Source organism: Sceloporus undulatus, chromosome 5 (assembly GCF_019175285.1).
Source record: "Sceloporus undulatus isolate JIND9_A2432 ecotype Alabama chromosome 5, SceUnd_v1.1, whole genome shotgun sequence".
NCBI lineage: Eukaryota > Metazoa > Chordata > Lepidosauria > Squamata > Phrynosomatidae > Sceloporus > Sceloporus undulatus.
The window spans coordinates 81066424-81079240 of NC_056526.1; the positions used below are offsets into that span (position 1 = coordinate 81066424).

At 41.7% G+C, this 12817-nt stretch overlaps 1 long non-coding RNA gene across 1 annotated transcript; it reads left to right on the top strand.

Moving 5' to 3' along the window:
• The first annotated feature begins 2469 nt into the window (after positions 1 to 2469).
• Positions 2470 to 7579, top strand: LOC121931584. The gene is made up of 3 exons (XR_006104174.1): positions 2470 to 3649; positions 5019 to 5139; positions 7117 to 7579. It is a non-coding gene; the product is annotated as an uncharacterized LOC121931584 (long non-coding RNA).
• The last annotated feature ends 5238 nt before the right edge of the window (positions 7580 to 12817 follow it).

The following is a 12817-nucleotide window of genomic DNA, read 5'->3' on the forward strand; positions in this document are numbered from 1 at the left end:
AGTTCTGGGAGTGTGAAAGGACTCCCATTTTCTGTCACGTGAGGCATGCTTTTCCCTCGTTGCATGCTGGGAGTTGGTGTTCTGGGAGTGGGAAAGGACTCCCATTTTCTGTCACGTGAGGCGTTCTTTTCCTGCATTGTGTCCTGGGAGTTGGAGTTCTGGCAGTTGGAAAGGACTCCCATTTTTTGTCATGTGAGCTGAACTTTTCCCACTTTGCATGCTGGGAGTTGGAGTTCTGGAAGTGGGAAAGGACTCCCATTTTTTGTCACGTGAGCTGAACTTTTCCCGCTTTGCATGCTGGGAGTTGGAGTTCTGGGAGTAGGAAAGGACTCTCATTTTCTCTCACGTGAGGCATGCTTTTCCCGCTTTGCATCCTGGGAGTTGGAGTTCTGGGAGTGGGAAATGACTCCCATTAACTGTCACTTTTAGGGATACCATATTCCAGCGGCCCCCGGGACAAATCCGCTTTTGGGGGCCCCCTCCCGGTCCCGGTCCGGTTTGGCCCCCAGTCCCTGGTTCGGGGCCCATGCGTAGGGTTGCCATAACCCGGTTGCAACCGTGTTTTTCCCGGTTTTGGCTGCACCTTTTGCAGAGTAACATTTCATTTACTTATATAATAGCAGTGTGTGACCTAATTAAATGATGGGGAAAGAATGTCACATAGTTCCAGTATTGGATTAGGGTCAGGGTCATTAATTTTTATTATATTTTATTTTATTTCCATATTTTCAAGCAGTAGATTGTTGAATCTATAGATGCAGAATCTATGGATATGGAGGGCCAACTGTACTTTTTGAAAGTTATTTCTCAAGGTCCGGGTCTGCTTCCTAGGTACACTCAAAATGCTTAAACATTGGGAAAATTTATGGAAAAGCATGGAATAAAATGTTTTGAAGCTTCATAAGAGTAGGGCTTGTACACTAATGCAGTCTGATAGCACTTTAACTGCCTTGGCACAATGCTATGGAATTCTGGGATTTGTAGTTCTGTGATATGTTTAGCCTTCTTTGTCAGAGCGCTCTGGTGCCAGAACAAACTATAAATCCCAGAATTCTATAGGATGGAGCCATGGCAGTTAAAGTGTTGCCAAACTGCATTATTTCTGCAGTGTAGCAGCAACCTAGATGTAAAATAACTACATCCTGATTTTGTTATTTTTAATAAGGCACAGAATGGGAATGTTGTATATACACACACACACACACATAACATTCCCACACTTCATATTTGGCTCTATTTGGATATTGTTAAGAGAGGTTGGTTAAACCGACCTCACAGAATCTGCTCTTCTGTAATTCTAGGCTCTAAAATTTCATGTACCATAGGTTAGCAGCCCACAACAGTCTAGACATGTGTTTCAGAAGACACATAAAGGAACATGACAATGATGGTCAGAGGAACATGAGAATGATGGCCAGAGGGTGAATCTGCACTGTAGAAATAATGTAGTTTTACACCACTTTAACTGCCAAGGCTCCTTCCTACAGAATCCTGGGATTTGTAGTTTGGTAAGGCTCCATCACTCTTTGGCAGACAGGGCCGAGGACCTTGTAAAACTGCAAATCCCAGATTCCATCGGATGATGTCATAGAATTTCAAGCAGTGTCAAACCCCATTATTTCTACAGTGTAGATGTTGTTAGCGTGGTTTGTGCAGCCTGCGTAGGTTCACGCTGAAGCCTCACACCAGGTTGGGCACCAGTAAAGTGTCACAGAGCTGTGTGGCTGCTCAGGAATCTCCTCCGTCCTTCCTTGAAGCTGATAAAGCAGACTGAAACAGATGTCTACAAAGAGGCTCTTTAATCTTCAGTTGCTCTATTTACAAAATACAACTATGAAGCTACTCGCACACACTACACATCTGCCACTAACAAAAACCCACACTGTCTACTGAGGCTTGTTCCTTATATACACTTGTGCTATCATGCGGCCACTAAGTCCAGCCTCTTCCTGCTGCGTCACCTTATTCCTTGTTCCCCAGGCAAGATGACTATGCATATTTACAGTATTTTTGCAGCACTTTGTAGTGCTTTCCAGCACATGATGACCTTGCAGTGACAACACATCCTTTGATTCAACTGAGCCCAATTACTTAATTATCATGCTGCAGGTGACCCATAGTTATCCCTTCCCCACATCTGGACATTTTTACTTCTGGATTATTCTCCAACAGATGCACTCAGAAATGCTTGGTCTTTCTTCTCCTTACTAGACAGGGTAATGAAGAGCAAGGTTTGTGGGAGATTATCAGATAGGGGATGGAAGCAAAGCTCATCCTTCTCCCATCCATGACAGCAATTGTGCATAAGACTTTCTTGACACACTAATTCTGTCATAAACCTGTTGGTGAAGTGCATTAACGGGTTCTTCAATTAATGCACAATGAAGGGCAAAGTTGGGACAATTCCACCTCACTTAAAGGACAGTGACAGGATAAGTGTGATGTCATATGAAAGTCTTTTGTGCGATTGCTGTCATTTGTGCTTCCTGGATGGGACATGTCCAGATCAGAGCTACATGGTCTGAAAGTCCTTCCCGCAATTGCACAGGAAGGACGGGACAAGGACAGGAAAAAGATGCAACAAGGATGTTCAGTCCCCCGTCTGATAATCTCCAGTGTATGAAGCAGAAAGTGCTAAAACTGGGTCAGAAGAAAAAAGGCAATAAGCCAACTTTGCTCTTTGCAACACATTGTATAGCACAATGGGTTCCTCTGGAGGGCCAATGAAGAACAGGAATCTGTTTGAGTGCTAATGCTTTGAACTCTCTTATGCTCAGCCTGAATATGTGTGCAAATAAACTTTATAACACAAAAACTGCATAAGTCCCTAGTGATTCTGGGTAAGTGCAGGAGCCACTGCAACCTCTCAAAGCTTTGAAGTAGGGTGCACACACATCACAAAAATACGTGCATGTGCAAATACAGAATATGTGGCAGTGTTTGGGTTATGAGACATGGGGAGACAGCAAAACAACAAACCAACTGTGCTACTAGTATCCTGGTTCTTTACACGACATGGAAGTATTTTTCTTGAAATTAATTAAAGTTATAATTTGGCAGGGTGGATTTCTGTCTTGCTTTCTTCTCAAAAATAGATGGATCATGAAAAGTACATCTCTAGGAGGTAAAAAGCCCTGACTTTATGTGAACTGCCAACAGCTTACCTGGTTTTAAAAAATGTCTGCCTGGTAGCAAAAGGAGAATATGTAGAGAGTCAGACTACCTCCTCTCTTTAGATTGTGCCTTGAGAGCAGCCACCAAGAAAGCTCTCATGGGGTGGGGGGGATTAACCTTCTCTTCCCATTACTGTCCCATGCCTTTCATATAAATCTGTTCAGGATCTCAAAACTAAAAACAACCCACTAACAAATTATGGTGGCCCACTGTGAAATAAACATACACAAACCCCACTTTGTGTTTGAGCAAACAAAGTTAACGTGAAGTGACTTACAATAATTAAATCTCCCACTCAGAACTTTTATTGTGAGTTTTGGGATGAGACCAAATGCTTTGTTGATTTTCCACTTGAGGCTTATCCAATATATTTTTGCTACCTAAAGTAATTGTGGACAAGATCACAACCTCCCCCATTTCAGATGCAAAGGCCAACTGGACTGGGAGCTGACTCTTCATTTTAACACTGGCAATGGTAAGGTAACTTTTTAAATAACATATTTTTATTTATAACACAACATAACAGGTACAAGAATTCATAAGAAGATAAATAGTATCAGTGTGACACCTAAACCTAAGTTTTCAGCAATAGTATCTGGTCTTGATTTTATTTCTTCAATATTTCAAATGGGAAATCATCTTGAACCACGCCTGAAAGTGGGAGGATGACTGAAGAAGAGGATAGCCCACAAGGGCTGCATCTACACTGCAGAATTAATGCAGTTTGGCACCACTTTAGGTGCCTTGGCTCAATGCTGCGGAATTCAGGGATGTGCAGTTTTGTCAGATTTTTAGCCTTCTCTGTCAGAGAACCACAACTACCTACAAATCAAAGGATTTGATAGGCAGGATCCATGGCCGTTAAAGTGCCATTGTCCGCATGAGCCAAATGACCTGGGTTCCCCCTGGCTTCATATCTTCTAGTGCAGATGACACAGGCTAAAACCCCTGGGGCAGGATTGACCTTGATTCTGCCTGTTTATATGTGGATCCTTTACCCTGGAGTAATTTTGCCCTGGGTTTCCACAGAGTTTATAGGAAACTCTGTAGCAAAACCAGGCTGTGGACATGCCCTACTTCCCCATCTTTTACCTTTCCTTTCCAGCAGTCGACCCATCTAAGAAGCCCCCCAGTTGCCCTGCTTGATGTGGAATAGGAGTGCTTGGCCACATGGATGCATCTAAGTGCCCCATTTCTACATCAGATGGGATGACTGTGGGGGCTTCTCAGATGGGTTGGTGGCTGGAAAGGTAAAGAACGGAATGACAGTCCCAGGTCCTAGGTTTTCAAGGAGATGGGTGTGTGAGCGCCATCCCTTCCCGGTGCCAACCTGGGACTAACCTAGGTGAGCACTGGGAACAGGATAACACAGGCTGAGCCCATCTGCTCAGGCCCAAACTGGATAAATGTGAGGCAGCAGGCATGAAGTATACAGGTCTGTTTTCAGACACAGCCATTGCTGCCCTCCAGTATCTGCTGCCAGAGGCTGCTGTGTCATTCTCCCTAACAGGCCTTTCTCTTTCTGTCTGATGCCTACCCCAGTTAAGCAATCATCCAAAAATGTTTCTGTTCTCCCTAAGTGTTGAATTTAAATTGAAGGGGTTATGCTGGCGGTTGTAGTTCAAACTCAACATGCTTCCCAGTTCTTGTGTCCCTCCCTTTTGTAAACACATATGCTTCAAATGGGGAGGACTTCTTTTACTGCTCCACATTTGGCAGAGGTTTAGCTACTTCTGTTTATAAAGGTCTGAGCAGCCCGCAAGGAAAAAAAAGAGATGCAACTGAGTTTGTTCGTTACTTCTAGAGCCTTCCCTAGGGTTCTAAATTGTCTGCTTCTTTTTTAGCGCTGCAAAATAGGATTGTTGCCATCGAACAAGAATTTTCTGTTCACCGACTAACAGGTCGTTGGCTTTGGGTGAAGAGGTGCAAGAGCAAATCACAAGAAAAAATGAATGTCTCCAGGAGGTAAGTCAAAGAAAACTGAAAAATAAAATCAGAAGGAAAGCATGATGGTGTACTGAGATACCTAGCAAGGGGTAGATGAATAGTTGTGTTGCTAATGCAGAAGGAAGAAAAGCAATCTTTGCACACACAGTGCTATGATCCTAATGGAAAGCAGACTTTGGAGAGATCCATCACCACATCGTCTGTCAATTTAAATCAAGTTGCTAATCTGGTGACCTCCAGAATTTTTGAACTCCACTTTCCCTAATCCCTGACTATTGGCTAGAACTATTGGGAGATGTAGTTCAAGATATCTGAAGTGCTCAGGGTTTTCCACCTGTGTTTACCTTTTAGTAAACAGCAGCTACTCAACAGCCGTATATGGATGGATACCAAACCCTAAAATAGGGGAGTTTATCCTTCCCTCCATTACCAACTGTACAAAAGAAAGCAGATATCCTAAAATTTCTATTCCCCCATCAGGAAATGTTACATGTAGATAATGACCCTTACATTGCAGTAGGTATAAATGCTGATAATGCAGATGCAAAGTGGGACAAAGCTGAAATATTTCCTGGACAATGTTGGTATCTGCATCAATGCAACAAATACGGTACTAAAATTTGCTTCATTATTACTTATGAAAATACCCTGTTCCACAGTTCTAAGTAGCAGTCCAACTATTAATCAGATTATTTTAATTTTGGAGAATGGTACAAAGGAGAGTTCTAGTATTTCTCTACTCAGAGGACTGTTCCACTGAGTTCAGTGAGCCAGTGTTGGGAACAATGATGTAGGATTACACCTTTGGATGGGTTCTCCAGATCAGAGAAACCCTTGTACTTTAGTCACCAAAACATCTTGCTTTTAAACAAAGCATTTTTAAATAGCATGCACAACTAAAATCAGTCCAGTTTATTGCTAAAATTGGTCAGATTAGACAATGTTGGCAGGACAAGATTTAGTACCCACATAAATTAATGCAGCTCCATTGTACACAGTAATTAATCCACCTCCAGGGCTAAGGATGACCACTCAATCAAGAAAACTGCTGTTGAATCTGTGCCCAGATCTAAAGAATGTTAATGATACTAAAGCCCCACTGAAAATAATGCGACATCAGTTAGTCACAACTACTTTGTCCTAATGACTTCAAAGAAGTTTAAGATTGGCAGTATTGTGCAAGAGGTATTGTGCAGCTGCAGCTTCACAGGACCATAAAATGGTCAAACAGAACTGAAGATGTGATGGTTGTATTTGTCCGAGGAAAATGCTTTTCAAGGTAAAATGGAATGTCCAAAGCCTCTGTTAAGATATATGGAGAAAGTAAGTGAAGGGATATTTGCATCAGTTTTGGGTTACTAATAAGATTCTATCAGGAATTTGGATAATTACTGTAGATTATTCACAATGCTTTTATTTTAATAATAATAATAATAATAAGTATTTTCTTTTCTAGTAGATTAGGATGGGAATCATGCAGTTTTCCAGATAATGCAAGATTACAACTCCCAGCAATCCTAGTCAGCATAGTCAGTGTTGAGGAATGCTGGGACTTGCAGTCTGACATCTAGAGGGCTGTGTTTTTTCCATCTGTACTGCAATCCTATACATGCTTCCCTTGCTTTAAATCTCACTGAATTCAGTTAAATTTAAAGTACTTCCATGTGGATAAATTTAGAATTGGGTGACAAATTTCCATTCTGACAGACTGCCACTTTCTTCAACAGTGGAATTCTGTATAGAGTAGAAAAAGAGAACAACTGATTTAAGTATGCAAAGAAATCAATAAAAGCAACTCAGCATTGTAAATTGTTGGATTAAATATGAACCATATTTATGGCTCATTTCACATTTTCATTAAAGAGATTCCCTGGCTGTGCCTATTCAATTTGAGGAGTGGCTGACAGAGTCAGGAAGATGTACGCCAGATCCTGTTGGGGCAATGGACAGGAGAAGAAATTTGCTAAATATGTGTTTTTTTCCTTGTTTTGCCAGAATACATTGTCTTCGAGCTCACAGACCCAAACCATATCCATATACTGGAGAGAATGTACAGAATTCTTGTGGATGTAAAGAATGGTGTGGGAACGAGCGAACGACAATACAGACTCTTTATACACTGATTGCTATGGTCATCCTTATTGCAATTTGGGGAGTATGGGCAAGGAAAGATGCTTAAGCATGCTGAAGAACATTTTTCTGCACCTGCAACTCAAGAGTTCACACCCAAAGACCCTCTGAGGACAAAAAAATACAAAGCCTTTAACCTATACACACTGGAGCTCTTCTTGAATTCGAAAATGGAATTATGATTATTGATTGATTCAAACCAATTTTTTAAAAAAATATGTGGAATGCAACAAGAATGTAAAATATTGCTGTTTTATATCATTTTATATTATAACAGTGCAATGATCTAAAGTCAAATGTAAAGTATTTAAAATAGAAGTATAATAAATATGCATATTTCCAAAACTCTGTGTCAAAAACAATACCTGGTCATTATTTGTTTTTGAACACTGATAATTGATTTGGCATTTAGGTTTCATAGGCCTGTTACAGACTACCAAAATAAAGCTGCTTCGGGTCTCTTTGGAGGTATGCTGTTTAAATGATGCATGCACCCTAAGAATCTGGAAGCTGCACCAAAGCTGCCCTCCAGTGCTTAGGAATGGAGTGTGGCTTTGGCGCAACCTCCGGACTCTTAGGACCCATGCATCATTTAAATAGCATATCTCCAAAGAGACCCGAAGCAGCTTTATTTTGGCAGTCTGTAACAGGCCATAGTTCCAGACTGTAGACAGAGGTCCAAAACACATTGCAGAAGTGCAAGGGAATCCTGGAAATTGGAGTGCATTGTGGCACCAGAGATCTCTGACAGAGAAGGCTAAATGTCTCACAAAACTACAGTCCCCAGAATTCCCTAGCATTGAGCCAGGGCAGTTAAAGTGGTTTCAAACTGGATTATTTCTGCAGTGTGTTTTGGTTCAGAGACTCATTAAAAAAGTGGAGGTGGTGTGGTTGATCATACAGTTGGATCTCAAAAACTCTGGTTCAATACCCTGTGCACTGCTTAAAATAAAATCCTTTTTAGCTGGGATTAAATGTCAATTAACTCAATGGACCTTACTGCTTGACATGTATTAGGCATGCATGAATAAATATTACATCCACCAAATAAGCCACTGGCAATAATGATGCGATCATCCTCCTTGCTGTGTAAGGTGATAGAAGAGTGATGTTGTTGCTATGTAAACATGGTGTGACCCATTTTGGTGCAAACTGCACAAGAAAAAAAGGCATTATTGTTATAGTGCAGACCATGAAATTTGCTATTTTTGTAGAACGCTTCCATCAGTTCAGAACAGGGAAATGATCCTCTTCTTCCTGGTCAATCAATTTGGTTAGCAAAACTAACTACACATATCTGGACTGATAGTGTCAGGTGATTCAGTGTAGCCAAATGTCTCAGGGGACTGGTGCATGGTGCAAGTGGGTGTGCAAATGCATAACAGCGCACCCTTGAATAGCTTGGAAGAGTTACATAATCTCCAGTTGTGATCCAAAAGGTAAAATATTCTATGCTGTGACCTTTTCCATGTCTAGGAGGAGTACAGGCGTTGGTAGATCTTGGGTTTGTGTATCTGCCTGTGTTTTTGACTAGATTTACAAATTCCAGCCTGGTGCAAAGGTCATATACTTATAATCAATTCTGAACCTAGAAATTTGTTTTGTGTACTAGACCTACTACCACTCATCATCCTTTGACACAACAATCTATTTCTGATTATTCTGATTATGATGTGGTTATTCTTCATGTCAGTAGCACAAGGGCAAGAGGGAAGTAATTTGGTTGCTCTGTTGTTAAACCACTGGTACCTTTGACAAAATTCCCCATTACATTCTTGCAAACAAGCTAGTACAATGTGGGTTAGACAAAGCAACTGTTAAATGGATTTGTAATTGGCTGACCTGCAGAACCCAAAGGGTGCTCAGCAATGGCTCCTCTTCATCCGGGAGAGAAATGACCAGTGGGGTCCCACAGGGTTCTGTCCTGGGCCCAGTGCTATTCAACATCTTTAGCAATGACTTGGATGAAAGAATAGGGGGGGGGTGCTTATCAAATTTTCAGATGACACCAAATTAGGAGGAGTAGCAAATACCCCAGAGGACAGGATCAGAATTCAAAAAGACCTTAATAGATTAGAAAGCTGGGCCAAAGCTAACAAAATGAATTTCAACACTGAGAAATGTAAGGTACTGCACTTAGGGTGACACCTGGCTTAAAGCAACTACATGTGAAAGAGATCTAGGAGTCCTAGTAGACCACAAGTTAAACATGAATCAATAGTGTGATGCAGCAGCTAAAAAGACCAATGCGATTCTAGGCTGCATCAATGTAAGTATAGTGTCTAGATCAAGGGAAGTAATAGTGCCACTCTATTCTGCCTTGGTCAGGCCTCACCTAGAAGTCCAGTTCTGGGCACCACAATTCAAAAAGGATGTTGACAATTTGGAGCGTGTCCAGAGGAAGGCGATTAAAATGGTGAAGGGTCTAGAAACTGTGCCTTATGAGGAATGACTTAGGGAGCTGGATATGTGTAGCCTAGAGAAGGGACAGTTAAGAGGTGATATGATAGCCCTAAGGATTCAAAGGGGTGTCACAATGAGGATGGAACGAGTTTGTTTTCTGCTGCTCCAAAGACTAGAATATGGAACAACGGATGCAAGCTCCAGGAACAGAGATTCCATCTCAACATTAGGAGGAACTTTCTGACAGTGAGGGCTGTTCGACAGTGTAACACACACTCCCTCGGAGAGTGGTGAGGGTCTCCTTCCTTGGAGGTCTTGAAACAGAGGCTGGACGGCCATCTGTCAGGGATGCTTTGATTGTGATTTCCTGCATGGCAGGGGGTTGGACTGGATGGCCCTTGTGGTCTCTTCCAAATCTACAATTCCATGATTCTATGAGAAAGGAGAAAAGGTTTCAATAACATTACTGAAACAGTTCAATAACAGTTTATCCGTTCTATTGGTCCCTTGCTAGTTGGTATTCAGCAAGGTCTTGGCCACACTGTTTTATCTATAATGGCAGTGTAATACTTGTCCATATCACTGGCGGGTTGCAAAGGCGCATTAATTAACATTAGCAAAGACTTGGCATGCTTTACCGCAGATCTTGTGGTAAAGGTTATGTTTAAACATACTCTTGCTGTGTAATGTTTTTTCTTTCCTAGGGGGCCAAATTTCATTTATTGCCTAAGGGGCTGACGGCACCTTGTACACCTAAGCAAATAAATATAAGGAACAAAAAATGGGGATCTAATTAATTCTGGCACAGTTGGGACCTGCAACAAAATGTTGCAGAATATCACCGTTCCCAAGAAGAATGTTCTTTTCAGGCTAGTCATCCAGTCTGCAAAAGAAGCTTCACTGTCCTTAAGAGCCTGGGAAAATATTTTAGACTACAACTCCCAGGTTGCATCTGCACTGCAGAAATAATCCAATTTGACACCAGTTTATATGCCATAGGTCAATACAGTACTATGGAATCCTAGGATTTGTAGTTTGTTGTGGCATGGAAGCTCTCTGACAGAGAAGGCTAAATGTCTCACAAACTAGAGTCCCCAGAATCCAATAACATTGAGCCTTGGCAGTTGTCAAGCTGGATTATTTCTGCAGTTTAGATGCAGCCAAAGACATCTATCACTGAATTTAGAATGTGGCACAGCAAATATACCCAACAGATCATCTCACTGTAGTGCTTTAAGTGGTGGACTATGGCTCTGGTGACCCGGGTTCGAATCCCTGCTCAGCCATGAAACCTACTGGGTGATTCTGGGAAATTCACACTCAGCCTCAGAGTAGGGCAATGGCAAATCCCCTCTGAAGAAACATGCCAAGAAAACCATGTGATAGGTTTGCCTTAGGGTCTCCATAAGTCAGAAACAACATGAAGGTACACAGCAACAAAAACAAGACCTTCTAACTACGAGATTCTGGGAGTTGTAATCTAGAAAAGTACTATAAGTTTTTCAACCTGTGCTCAACGTTGGGTCTACAGTATACTGTTGCCCTTGTAAGCACAGCAGCCTCCCCACTATACAGCCATTTTCATGTTGCCAAAAAGTGGGGTGATGAACAGAGCAGGGATGTGGTCAGCTATTTTCCTGCCACAGGAGGCCTCTGGGAGTCCTTGTGAGCTTGACTATGGATGAATAGCTGGACGCATCCCTGATCATCCTCTGCTCTCTGACAATACAGAAATGGCTATGTTGGGTGGGCTGCACCATCCTTAGACCAGTTCACTGTGGACACGGGAAGGACATCAACATCTAAAAAATGGTAACATGGAATGCATTCCTCTGGGCACCTGGAATGGGCAGAAGGTGCTTCTGCTGCCATCCAGCACCTACAGCCTTAGGTTTCTGCCTCACTTCAACTAATGGAACAGCTGATCCTGTAGACGAGCTTTCCTGGCTAGCAACCCCAGGAATATCAGCCTTTCTCTGCTATGTGGATAGTCAGGTGCTTTCTAGTTCTCCTTGGGGTTAATATTTATATCCTGTCTCTCTTCCAGTGATCACAAGGCTGTATTTCTCACCCTTTCTCCTCACCACAACCCTTTGAGATTGATGGGCCCTTGGTCACCAAATGAGTTTCACAGCTCAGTGAGGACCTGAACCTTTTTTATACCCCAGGTTCCAGCCCAATGCTCTAACCACTATACCACACTGCAACCAAGACAGAACAGTGCTAAGGATAATAGACCTTATTATGCCCTGTATTTCGTAAAGGCCTAAATATATTGGTCAGAGAAACGAAGACGTACGGACAAGATGAAAACTACTGCAACAGATGCTACCATGTCCATTATCTCTCTCTCCATCTCTCTTTCTTGCTCTCTTTTCTTCCCTCTAAAAGGAATCACAGAATGTACCTCCAAATGTAGAGGGTATGTGAAGGAGCATAGACTGAACATTACTGTGCAGACAAATAAAAAAACACATTCACACAAATTGTGCAATACTATTTATGCATGTCACCTCTAGGGGCACAACTGACGAAAGTGAGAAAGTGCAAGTTGAACTCTTGCGCATCACTCTTGGGTAGTGATGATTTTATGAGCCCTGCTGTTTATGTGAACTGGACTCGAGTGATTTTTCACACATGTTCAAAAAAGGATATGACTTAAAAGTACCTGCTTGCCTTGAGTCCAAACTACCAAAAATAGCATCTGCATTTCAGCCAGCAAGTTGGATGATATATTCCATGTGCCATTGGCTTTGTCAGGCAATGAAAACAAGCTTTTAATTTTCCATGATTATGCTGCTAGGGCTGTTCAGTTTCAGAAGCATTTGACTCTTCTCTGTTGCAGCTCTAGATGTTATCTTACAGTTCTAACCGAACTTACTTTTTAAAAGACAAATTGTGCTGAAAAACAACCCAGGTATTGAGGCTACCATGTTTTCCTAGTTCTTTTCACAGAAAAATCTTGCAAACATTACAACTTTTGGCACACTCTTCTATCTGCAAGAATACTTTATCTCATTACGCAAATCTCTTCTTACTTACCAAGATGAAATCTGTCAAACCCAAGAAGCCTAATAGGCTTCCCAAATAAGTAACTAGGTGGGTTTATTTTAAATCTGAGTACTATGCAATTGCTAATTAAGGTACACATGTAAAAAACAAA